Source organism: Cornus florida, unplaced genomic scaffold, assembly GCF_030987335.1.
Source record: "Cornus florida cultivar Cherokee Brave unplaced genomic scaffold, ASM3098733v1 CherokeeBrave_3.0.0_Hap2_Chr07, whole genome shotgun sequence".
NCBI lineage: Eukaryota > Viridiplantae > Streptophyta > Magnoliopsida > Cornales > Cornaceae > Cornus > Cornus florida.
The window spans coordinates 32,645,147-32,658,018 of NW_026775577.1; the positions used below are offsets into that span (position 1 = coordinate 32,645,147).

General features: G+C 32.7%; 1 long non-coding RNA gene across 1 annotated transcript; it reads left to right on the forward strand.

The window, feature by feature from the left end:
• Window positions 1-1,024: 1,024 nt before the first annotated feature.
• On the forward strand, window positions 1,025-6,078 carry LOC132266958 (uncharacterized). The gene is made up of 2 exons (XR_009468784.1): window positions 1,025-2,424; window positions 5,137-6,078. It is a non-coding gene; the product is annotated as an uncharacterized LOC132266958 (long non-coding RNA).
• The last annotated feature ends 6,794 nt before the right edge of the window (window positions 6,079-12,872 follow it).

Sequence of the window (12,872 nt, forward strand, 5' to 3'; positions counted from 1 at the left end):
ATTTTCAAAAAGTCAAACCCAATAAAACAAGAAGTGGTAAGCAGATTTCCAACCCCCTTTCCACCTCCCCACCACCAGTTCTGAATTTCCATCTCTGGTGCAGCAGATAGAAACTTATTCAGCCCCATTCGACCAGTTCTGTATTTTTTTCCTTTTCGATTAAGACACTGTTGGTATTTTCTTTCCCCTTTCGATTAAGAAACTAACTTAAAAAACAAACGTATAACAAGATCTTAAAAGCTAATAGCCTAAGATTAATGATTCTAGTACGAATAAACAATTTTTTCATTACCTGAGACCCCATGAAAACATTCAGAAGGGAACAACAAACGTTAGTCATAGTGCCATTCAATAAGTTGAACACAAAATATTAGGAAAGCAAAGACGGCTCCAGACTTGGTTTGAAATAAAATAAACGTAAATTCTCTCAGCAGATTGGTGTGTCACCTCATATTTAATATAACTGCAAGATAAAATAAAGACCATTCAATGTAAACAGTGCTCACCTGCAATTATCAAGACTCGTCTTCTTTTTTGCAAGCTTATCCTTCAACCTCCCAGGGGTAGCAACAACGAAATGCACACACTTCTTCACGACCTCCAACTGCGATCTCATATCAACCCCCCAATGCAAAGCAATGTTCTCAATTTTGGATAGCCACGCTCCCTCAAGGGAACTAGAAACTGCTCCACAACTTCGCAGTTCTGCATAGCAAGCCCTCTTGATGGGCAAATTATCAACCCAAATGGCCCTTCCCTAGGAACAATAGGCATCATCAATTAATATTGCAGTGCCACCATAATTAGTGGCAAGACAAAAACCAATGTCTTGCCAGAACCTGTGAATGCAATCCCTATCATATCCCTTCCAGATAAAATAACAGGAAGTCCCTGCACTTGAATGGGTGTCAGTTGTACTGTTCCTTAGTTTTCAACATCCTCAAAATTGGCTTTAGAAATCGCATATCCTTGAAATTCTTGTTTTTGATCATCTTTATAATTAAGTATGATTAGAAAAAAAAAAAAAAAAAGAACCACTTTGTAAGTAAGTTACATACAAAACCTTTGAAATATCAACTAAATTCAAAATGATTGTGATATTAAGAAATTAAGAAGCAAAATAATTACATTATGTTGACTTAGACTGTGATTCCACAAGAGATCCACAAACACATTCTCAAAACCGTAACAAACGTCCAGACCTAAGGTCAATTTATTACATTATGAGCAGGCCCTTTACAATTTTGAAACCCTACAACATGTATTTGCATAAAAAACTACCGAAAGATCAAAGAATCAAAAGGAAATAACAGATGGGGAGATAAAAGAGGTTAAAGCTAGGATGAGACTGAAGAGGGTTCTCTTAAGATCAAAGAAAAGCCTGGATATAAGTACTTCGAAAAAACTCTTGTTTCTTAGTGCTAGTTTTGAAAATTAGTCTCTTCCTCTGCAAACTCTGAACAAAAAGGCAAACAAAATTGTCATTAAAGATGCATAACAATACCAGAGAATGCATACCTTAAGCTAAAAAAACCAAACTAATGAACAACAAAAAATCATGTAAACAAGAATAAAATGTTGAATAAATTCACGTTTATATAACATTACTCTATTTTTTATTATGAAAGAATAAAATGTATTAAATTGAATAACTTAAAAATATATATATTTACATTGTTTTTCAACCAAAATTTACAAAAATGACTTTGTGAAAAGCTATTAATTATAATGTTATCATGTAGTTAGTTGGACAGAAAAATATGTGCAATATCAAGCAAGGCACAAATTTACAAAAATGACTTTGTGAAAAGCTATTAATTATAATGTTTTATCAATTTTTTATTATTAAAACGACGAAGTTGTAGTATCCCTTCATTATTTTACAAAATTAAAAATTTATTTATTGTATTTTTGTCCTTACAGTAGCGCCACACAAGGCACAAGCCAAAAAAATTCAAGCGCTAAAGTTTGGCGCACAATTTTTTTTGGGTATTGGGGATGGTACTACTTGTACCGTGCCAAAAAATAACGTTTTTAAGGACAATTTTTAGACCGTCCCTAAAGGACTGTCACTAATAACCAGATTTGTTGTAGTGTTCATACATATATCCATTTAAAAAGAAATAGTTTTCTAGCAATTGAAACTCATCTCTATATTTTATATTCTTTTACTGTTATTGATATCTTGAAGAGGCCATTTTAGTAACTAATATTTATATGGTTTAGATAAGTCACAAGATAAGATTAGCATTTAGAAACTATTTCCCTGGTTTTGGGCTCAATCATTCAATGTGCTATGCTTTCTTCCCCTTAGTTGTTTGTGACATTGTTTATATATATTTGCACATCTTTTTGCTTTGATTTGCAGTGTACGCGCAGTGGAGACAACAAACAAGAAGTGGGATGAATCAATATTTTCTCAAGGTTAGTATTGTAGATAGATGCCTTTGTAGTCATTTTCTACCCCTTTTCCTTTGCATGTTCCTCTTGTTATTGCAAGCATAGGCATCATATTATCTATACTATTTTTAATATCTTTTGTACAGTTTGAAGAGATGTGTATATGTAGTAGTTTTTTAGGGAGCTTTTATGGACCAGTGGTTTGAATCAAAAAAGCATAAAGCATATTTTTTTTATGATTTTGTGTAACTAGGTGGAAGTTTCAAATCATGAGCCATAAGGTTTTTGGCTTTTGAGTCTTTATTTTTGAAATGTATAATTGTTAAAAATTTTAAGGATAATATAAGAAAACATATTTTAGGTTCCATTGCTCAACTAAAATTTGATCTTGGTCATGGGTATAAGAAATATTTTGATAATTGAATTAAATGTAATGGATGAAATTGAAAGATAAATTTTAAATGGGTTTTGGTAAAAGTTCAAGTTTTTTAACCTATCAAATGAGCAAATTGTTTGGACAGGCTAAATGTGGCGTATAATACCTGAAATATTGGTTCAAAATTTAAGACAAGACAAGACAGGGACTCTTAAATCTTAACATACAAGGTTGATAATAGCACACAAAGAATATTGAATAACAAAAAGAATTATAAAAATTGTCTGCCTATTAAATCTTTAACATACAAGGGTGATTGGCTTGACAATAATTGCTTCTGACTTTGCAATATCATACCCCACCTTTTCATTAAGAATTTTCCAAATAAAACAAGAACAAATAGGGAAAAAATATGTAAGAATATCAATTCTAGGAAAATTATAGTCTGAAAAATATAAGTCACTTTAAGTTTGACATTCAAATATAATGTAAATTTGGAAGGTGATATCAAATATAAATTTAGGCTATCAATCCTAGGAAGATTAAAAGGAAGAAATGCAGAAGAGAGACTAAGAAGAGTTGTATCAGTGAACCCAATCTTTTCATTGACACCGTGTGGGCCTTGGAAGGAGAATATGAGAAAAAGAAAAAAAAGAAAAAATATGGTGTTAGTTTTAGTTTAAGAGAACCTCATCAACTATATCTACTATATATGTATATCTCTTGTAAATTGCCATTTTTATCTAATTGTTAAGTATGACAGTTAGATGTGATGAAAATATTGAGTAGCTAAGAAAAAACATATTCGTAAAGATTAAAAAAAAAAAAAAAATGGTTGAAATGAAAATATTGAGATGGATGTATGGAATCAACACATTCTTTAGATGGTTGCAATAGCACCACTTTGTGAAGGAGTACGTGAGAATTAATTAAGATGGTTGGGTAATGTGTAGTTCTGCTCTGTTCTCTGCCATTTCTGGGTAGCATTGAGAAAATACCATGAAAAACTTGAAAATGTGTCAATTTTTAGGTTCTGTTCAGTATTTTTTAAAAAAACAAACAAGAATATTTAAAAATATTTATTAAAAATGGTGCAAAATGGGGTGCCTACACAATTAATGAGGTGGTATTCCATACATTTGAGGGAAAAATAATGAGACAAGCATGGAAGTAGGTATAGTTGCCATTAAAATTTTAGTATATATAATAAACCCATATGATGCCATGTAATTAAAATGTGGGACCTTAATCATTCATTAAGTTTCATACCGTACATTAATCTCATATATGTTGGTTGTGTAAGTATAGCCTGTGTTGTTTAATCAGTGGTGAGTTGAGGTTTATCTATGATATCCTTTTTTTTTTTTTTTCTTGTCTTACCTCAAAGAATTTTTTTTCTTATCACGCAATGCTTAAGCTAATTGATTGGAACTGATTTGGGTTTTGATTTGCTAAGTAGCTTTTAACTTTGTGGATTATTTTTTCTCTTCACTCATGCACGTGATAGCCATATAAGATCGCTTGTATATTAATTGATTATAAGTTAATAGCTTGTATTAAGGAAATATTGAATTGTCATATATCAATGTTCAATCAATTAGACAACAATGCATTTGTTGCATATTTCTAGAAAATTTGCATCCGTTTCTTCTTTGCTCAGTTCTCTCACCACCAATCCTCGAACTCTAGACCACACAAACCAACTTCTATGCCAAAGAGTCCATGAGTGAATCAGTAATTTGCATCTGTATCATTCTGGATTTCTTCGATTGATATATATTCATGAATTTATTGCCTCAAACTTGAATCCTCTTGTGTTGCATCGATTAATGTAGCAAAAGTTTACTAAAAATACCCTTGAATTTACTTTTTTTTTTTTAACACAAGATTTTATTGCCAATATATAGGGTAGATATATGATAATTTTCAACAACAGGAAGCTATAATACTTATTATTCCCTCTTCTTCTATAAAGAATAAATGCTTTATAATAACTCCAACACAGATTATAATATCTCTAATTCTTGCATTATTGACCTGCCTAGCAGTTAATTTTGCACAAAATACACATTAGCAATAAATTTGGTAGCCAAAATTTCTTATACACACTATACAATCTCGTTGTTCAACTTTTCATTTGTCTATATGTTATCAAATTGAATACATTATACTAAGTTTTGTGTGTGTGTGTAAATTGCTTGATATAATAAGAAAAACAAAGTCACTTAATTCCAAAGGAATATCTTGTTGTCACCCGGATATCAAGTTTTCTAAAATACTCTTTAAAAAATTTATTTCAGTCTTAAAATTCTAATCTCAATTTTTTTTCTTCTTCTTATTTATTTTATTTTATTTTGCAGGTTTCACATTGATTGCAATCTGGCTCCCCTTTTGGATTCGGATCTTAGATTTTTTATTTTATTTTAAATTTTGATATGTGAATGTCACTACAACAAATTTAGGTTTTTGCCATCAGACACTTCGTGGCAAAAACTTTCAAATTTCGTGGCGAAACCTTTTTAGCCACAAGAAATAGACCGTGGCTCGGTCGTGGGTGTAGCCCCGTCACAGAATGCCAATAACCACGACTAAAAATCTTTGTGACAAAATGTGGACCTTTTGCCACAAATTTGAACCCATGGTAAAATATCTTCTATTGCCACAAACTATTTCGTCGCTAAATAACAATATTTTCGTGGCAAGTAGCAATCCCGATATAGGATTTAGTCATGGCTAATTCCGTCCTTTTGCAACGAAAATATTTATCGTGGTAGAATAGGTCTTTTCCTACGGAATTTATTCGTGGCTATAAATTTAATTATCTACGAATATATGTCGTGACAAATATCCAAATAAGTCACAGAGTTTATTCGTGGTTATAATTTTAATTGCTCACGAATACATATCATGGCAACTATTCAAAATAGGCCACGGAGTTTATCCGTGGCCATTCTATTATTAATAAAATAAAATATAATTTAATAGTCAAAAATATATATTGTGACAAATACCAAAAATAGGCTACAAATTTATTGTGGCACGATAAGAATTTGTGGCAAACTTATAAATTATTAACATTATAAACAAAAGAAATATTATAGGAAAAAAAAAAATTTATCACATTAACACGATTATGCAAACAAATAAATATTTAACATTGTGTAAGTTACACCAACCAAAAAATGTATTGTTTATAACAAACATAATAAAGCCCATCGCGTAAAAAAATGAGTCCTAGCATCTAAAACCATTTCAACTCAAATAATTTGGATCAAAACAAGTTAGTATATTAAATAAAATGTTTCAAAATCTTAGACAAAAAGGAGCTATAGATTCTTAAACAAAGGGTTCAAAGATTTGGACATACATTACTTAAACTATCTTAAACAAAAAGAGCTTGAAGTCTTGTAGCATGGGCCCATTCAAAAATTTACAAAACAGACAATGAATAAATACAATTAGTGTCTATTCCAAAAAAAAAAAAAAAAAATGAATGTACGAAAAAGTTATGTTGCTACAAAATTGTTTTAGGATTGTGAATACTTTTTTAAAAGAGAAATGAAAAAAAGTTGGTAGAATTTTAGAGAACCAAATTAATAAAATCAAATACTTAAGTAGATGCTAATTCTTCCTATATTTCTTTATTTTTCTGTCTTGATATTTCCATGGAGGTTTTTGCCTACTAAGATAAACTAATGACCTTGTATTGCTGCATCTCACAAAACTTCTCCTACTTTTCTTCTCCCACCTCACCCTTAAAGAAACAAGAATAAAAAGAGATAGACAATGGCACATATATCAACTCACCTTACAAGTAAGTTCTCCTTGAAAGCTTAAGCCTCCAGCAACCAAAAAGTTTCCACTCACTGCTAGCGTGCTGATCTACCTTTGTGTAAAGTCTTCTAACAAGCTTCCCACATGTCTCTAGATGACAAATTATTAGAAATAATTAGCCGAACAGAACATTAACGCAAAAATAAAAAAATAAAAAATGAAGGAAGTAGAAAAAAATTGGGGGAACATAAATAAGACTTCTTTTCACAAGAAACAAACATAAAGACGGGGTAAAGTTATTCTCAAAGCCTCAAACTGAACAAGAAATATGACCCATTTTTTGGACAACTGCAAATAATTTATACTTTATATAGGAGTTGAAATTAATTAAGGCAAAAAAAAAGGCTATTAAACACATGAAAAAGGACACTCTTCTAAGAAAGAAGTGTCTATATCAAACACATGAAAAGAAGAAAAAAAACTATTAAGCTTTTGAAACTTAAAGAGGACAATGGAGAAATTAAGACAAAATCATTAACAAAGAAGAAATGCACATGCTTGAAACCCCTCCTCCAAAGTTCTTCACCCAACCTAGCATGCCTCGTAATTAACCCTCACAAAAGCTGAACAACATGAGAAAACCCATTAAACCTCCCAATTCAATTCGTTTATGCAAATCAAAACAATTTTCTTCTCATAATCAACACTCAAAACCTGCAATTAATTTCAACCCAAGAAAGTAGACAATTAAATTAATAAATAAATTATTAACAAATTAATATAATTAATTAATCAGTTGGGATTAAATTCAAAGTGTGTGTATATATATATACACCTTGTTGTGACCCTGGATTTTTCAACCCAGTGTCCTGTGATAAACCGAAGATTGACTCGATAACGGATTCAGATACGGAAGTAAAAGAAATAAGACAATGGTCTCTCAAGGCATAACACACCTCAAAGACCCTAAGATGATCTTTCATGAGGTCACGGAACCCAAAGGAATAACCGAATGCGAAAGCTAGAATGAAAAGGTCACTTGGTACCCTATGACACCAATGACAACCAAATAAGCAAGATCTAGTTCAAATTAGATCATGAAGCCATTAAATGGCTCAAGCAAGATCAACAATGTCAAGTGGAAGTAAATCAATTGGTACAAGCATAAATAAAACAACAACCAAACAAAATCAACAAGGCATCTCCATTTCGGTCAACCGAAATGGAGCATCGGTCTGCCGAAATAAGCCTGGAAAAAGAAGATAAAAGAGCTCTCGGTTCGGTCTATCGAAGTGACAAACCGACCGACCGGTTTAAGGCTCGAGATAAAAAAATGAGTTTCGGTCGACCGATGTAGAGAACCGGTCAATCGAAATAAGCCTCGATGGTGAAAATGGCTACTGGAGTTGGGATTTTTGCTGAACAATGAAATCCAAGAGGGTTTGGTTGACCGAAACAGGGCACCAGTCAACCGAAACTGGTCAAAAATGTGAAAAATGAACCTGCTATGCATCAAGGCTGAAATGAGTTCCTAAGTCTTATTTGAATTCCCCATGGCATGATTAATTTACATTATATGTTAATGTGTGATAATGTGAACATACACGCAAGTGTAATATGACATTTTAAACACGCTACAATGGCCTACGGCTTCATTACATTTCATTTACAAGATTTTACATACCAAACTTCCAAGTTGATAAAAATTACATTTTTAAACAAAACCTGGCACCAAATGACTATAAGTGCTAATATAAATATGCTTGGCCCTTGACCTCATGTCATACATATCAAATACAATGCAAAAGGTGTATTTATGTGCACATTACATATTTAGAACAAAATTACAAGTTTTGTCATATAAAGCTACAAATAGGATTTCACGCCAACATTTTTAGGAAAATGATACTTCAAGTCTACGAACTTCCATGGCATAGTGTGCATCCCAAATTAATGTCCTTGTACCTGAAAAATGTCTCCACTACGTGGGTGAGTAACATAAAGTTACTTGTAGGAGATGAACATGCATCGACCTAGCATTTTACAATTTTATCACGTTAAGGTGAAATATGTTAAAGGGGCTCATACCACCTAACATCTATGTCAAAATGAGACTCAAGGAGCATCCTAAGCTACTCATGCAATTGAATTGGACAACGGCATACAATTATACATGTTCAAATACACTAAACCGTAATAAAACATGATACATGACATACAAACATACATGTTCAAATACCCTGAATCATGTTAAACAAGATAAGCAATATCTAACATACATACACAAGTATCCAATATAAATATAGCGTACTTATGAATCAAGTATACAAGCACAAGTATACTCAACTAAATGAAGTACGCATTAGACAAGCATACACAACACAAGTATACATAATGAAGTCCGATTGCACAAATCAAACATGCAATGCTTAAGTATACTAATTAAGGTTTAGATACACAACCAAGGATACAAGTTCAAGTATACTAAATGAGATCTAAATATACAAAACAAGTATACAGTTTCAAGTATACTAATTAAGATCTAAATATAAAAAGCAAGTATACAGTTTTAAGTATACAAAATAGGATTTAAATACCCAAAGTAAGCATCAATTCTCAAGCTACAAGTAATCCATGATTAACAATTTGAAATTAAATGCAAAATCAAATAGTGGAAAGACTAGTATCCTTGGCTGCAGACCAATCGAGTTATTCAGGGTTACTAGCCCGGAAGGTACTACCTAGTGCGCACGTGTATAAGTTATTCCGGATAATTACGACCCACAAGGTACTACCTACTGCGCACTTCATATGACTTAGAAAACTCACGAATCCGTACTATGGTCAGACCCTAGCCATCACATGAATATGATCCTTACAAGCTTCCAAAAACATTAAGTTTAAAACTTATGCAAAATCTATAATGACCCGGTCTTTTTACTCCTTTTCCATTTTCGGCGATTTTCTTTTTTCGTGTTTTTCCTATTTTGTCTTTTCCTTATTTCGTCTTTTAGTCATTTTTCATTTTTCCGTGTATAACCTCACTTGTTGTGCTCGGATTTGATCCCGATTTTGCATGCATTCATAATATTTGATTTCCATGACATTGGTATTTTTATTTTTCTTGAAAAGCATGCTATATTAGTACTTTTCTTGTAAAGGGCATGAATGCATACTTTAGTGTAATTATTTATAACTTTTGTGGTTTTAGTGTAACTATGTAAAATAATTATTTTTCGTTTTAGGGACCTTTTTGTAATTTATTTTGGAGGATATTTTGAAAAAGGACCATTTTGCAATTTTTAAAAATTGTGACAAGTGTCACACTCTCATGGAGCCATTTGTTGGCATTTAGGTGAAGAGACTTGGCACCATGACTTCTTGACATTTGGTGGGTGGAGATTCATCCATGTGTTGGCCTTAGACTGGTGTACATGTAACCATTGATTATTGACAAGTGTAGGCTTAAGATTAAGCCTAAGGATAGAGCCTTTGATTTGTGACAAGTGTAGGATCAAGATTTAGTCTTGCAAGTGTGTGTGAGAGAGGTAATGTAAGAGCACATAGTGAGTGGAGGATTTCTAGCCCTTCCACTCACCATTTTTCACTTATCCTCTTCATTTTCCTTAGTTATTCAAAGTTCTAATCTAGCCACCATTGGAGAAAAGCTTGGTTAATAGCTTTCTTCTTCAATTTTGGTGCCCTTCCATTTATCTTAGACTAAGAACCTTAACTAGTAAAAGTTTCCTCTCATTCTCCTCTTCATTAACCCTAAGCTTGTTTTCCATTTAGTGCTTGGTTGCTTGAATTATAGAGATTCAATTCTCTATTGAGGTAGGGGTGGTAGTATGTTTATATTTTAAGTATTTTATAATCCTTTGGGGTTTAATATATATTGTGTACATGCTTCTAATATGATAGTCTTGCATATTATAGGAAATCCTTCTGATTAACTTATGGTTTATTTGATCTAAACATGTATATTGTGTATGTATCTTGTGTAGGATTATTGATGTTGTATATAGCTCTTATTGATTTGAATTACTATACTATTGTGATGATAATTCTACATTCAAGTTGATTACTATTGGTGATTCTAATTATTTTAGAAGCTTAATACAATAAATGTTGTAATCTAGTATATAAAGCTTATTGTTGAGACATGGTTTAAATTGATGAGTATGTGGTATTATATTGCACATTATATCATGTTAAGAACTTGTCATTTATTATGCCATTCTAGATTTGGAATCCTAAGACATGGTTTGCGTGGTTTCAAAGATACTTGTGCATGGAAGGTGGTTTATATGCCTTAAATTATGATATATAAGTTTTGAACTTGATATATTTTGGATTCTCTTGGGATATTGTGTTACAAGTGACATGGCTAAAGTTTGGCTTTAGTGCGGAAGGTATGAGTTCTCCCTAATTGAGATAGTGCGCACTAGGGTGGTCTTCCCAGCGGGTTAATGCCCAGAATAACCATATTGATCTTGGTTTAGTCCAAGACGAGATGTCCAAGTTTTCCATTATGTGATTTCGCATTAAATTTCCAGTTGATAACCAATGTTTAATTGTAACTTGTAATTTTTGGTTGATTGTGAATTGATGTTGTTAAGTACATTGACATTGTTATGTGTTGTTTAAGAATCATTTAAGTTAGCTTAAAATGATCCCTTAGCACACCTTGAACATAGACGTTAAGTGGAATACTCCTTTGTATTCGTCTATATTGATCTTGCAATGATATTGAAATTTTAGGGTATACGCATATGCTTCTCCTATGAGTAACTTGATTACTCACCCTAGTGGTTTAGGTTGTTTTTCAGGTAAAGAGACCATGTTCATGGATGCTCATCATACTTAGAAGCTTTTGAGCTAATTGAAACATTTTTGTATATTAGCATGCACTTGTTTAGCATGTTTTATCTTTTGGATGTAATACTTTTGTATACCATGGATGTATGGTATTTTAGAAGCTAAGATGGCTTCCTTCATGTAATGTGTATCTAAGTACTCTTTTTGATGCTTGTTTTGTATGTATAGCATGAGGCCAAGAGCCATTAACATGAAAGATTACAAGCATGTTCTCTTTAAAACTCAAGTATTGCCATTGTAGCTTATTTGTGAGAAATGTAGGCTTTGTATGCTAAAATTGTTAATGGAATGTAAAGAGGATTTAGGCCATGTTGGTACATCTATTTTATCATATTGTATGCACTTGCATTCTCACTTTGGCAAACAATACCTTCCTTGATGAAACAAAAACCTAAAGTTGCATATTTTTGAGTTTTGACCCTATTCAGATACAGGGGCATTTCGGGTATTTCACAATGAGTTTTTTTTTTTAATTTTTCCCCCCTAGTCACGTAGAAAGCTTGATTTTGAGGGGGGTTTCTTTTTTGTGTTTTTCCAGAAAACATCATATTGGCCCTCAAAAATTCATATTTTTCCAGAAAATCCTTTCTACCAGGTTTTGCAAATTTTTAGTACAAATGTAGTTGGTACTATTCATCAAGTTTTTTTTGAAAATCGTCACGACCGATCCAAAACTTCAGGAGGTCTTGTGGGTGTATTTTAAGATTGCATTTTCAATTTAGGCAATTTAAAAACCTCCCGAGCTCTATTTCCAAAACTTGGGCAATAGCTCGGATTCGTTTTTTTCCTCTTGACCTGATTTTCTTGGGGGCATTCTGGGCATTTTACAATGCATTTTTTTGTTTCCCTTTGCAATCGAGGTAGGAAACTTGATTTTAGGGGGGGTTTCTTCTTTGAGTTTTTCCAAAAAAGTCTGTTTGGATTCCCGTTTTTACTCTCAGTTGCAGCAGTGGTGGGTTGTCCTCGTCGGGCCGCCACGACATCATTTTTGTTTTTGACCTTTCTCCCCTGTCCGGACTCTAAATTGAGTAATTTTTTTTTGAAGTTGACTAATTTGTCATTGTCTTTCTGGTGGTGTGCTCGATAGCACCTGAATCCACTTTTTACAAAATGACCATTTTGCCCCTAGGTTCTTTTTGTCCGTTTTTGAAACGACACTTCTACATTTGTTTCCTTTGGGTTCCGTGACCTCATTGAGGATCACATTGGTGTCTTAGAGATGCATTGTATCTCTAGAGACCGTTGTTTCATCTTTTGCTTCCGCATTTCGGATCCATTATTGGGTCATCTTGTGGTCATCACTGACGCATCGGGTTTACAAAAACTTGGGCTGTCACAAGTGGTATCAGAGCTCCTAGGTTTGAACACATTAGGACGACAGGTTTTGGGTGCATATCATGCTTTTGTTGATCTACTTTGACATATTCACATACTTTTGATAACA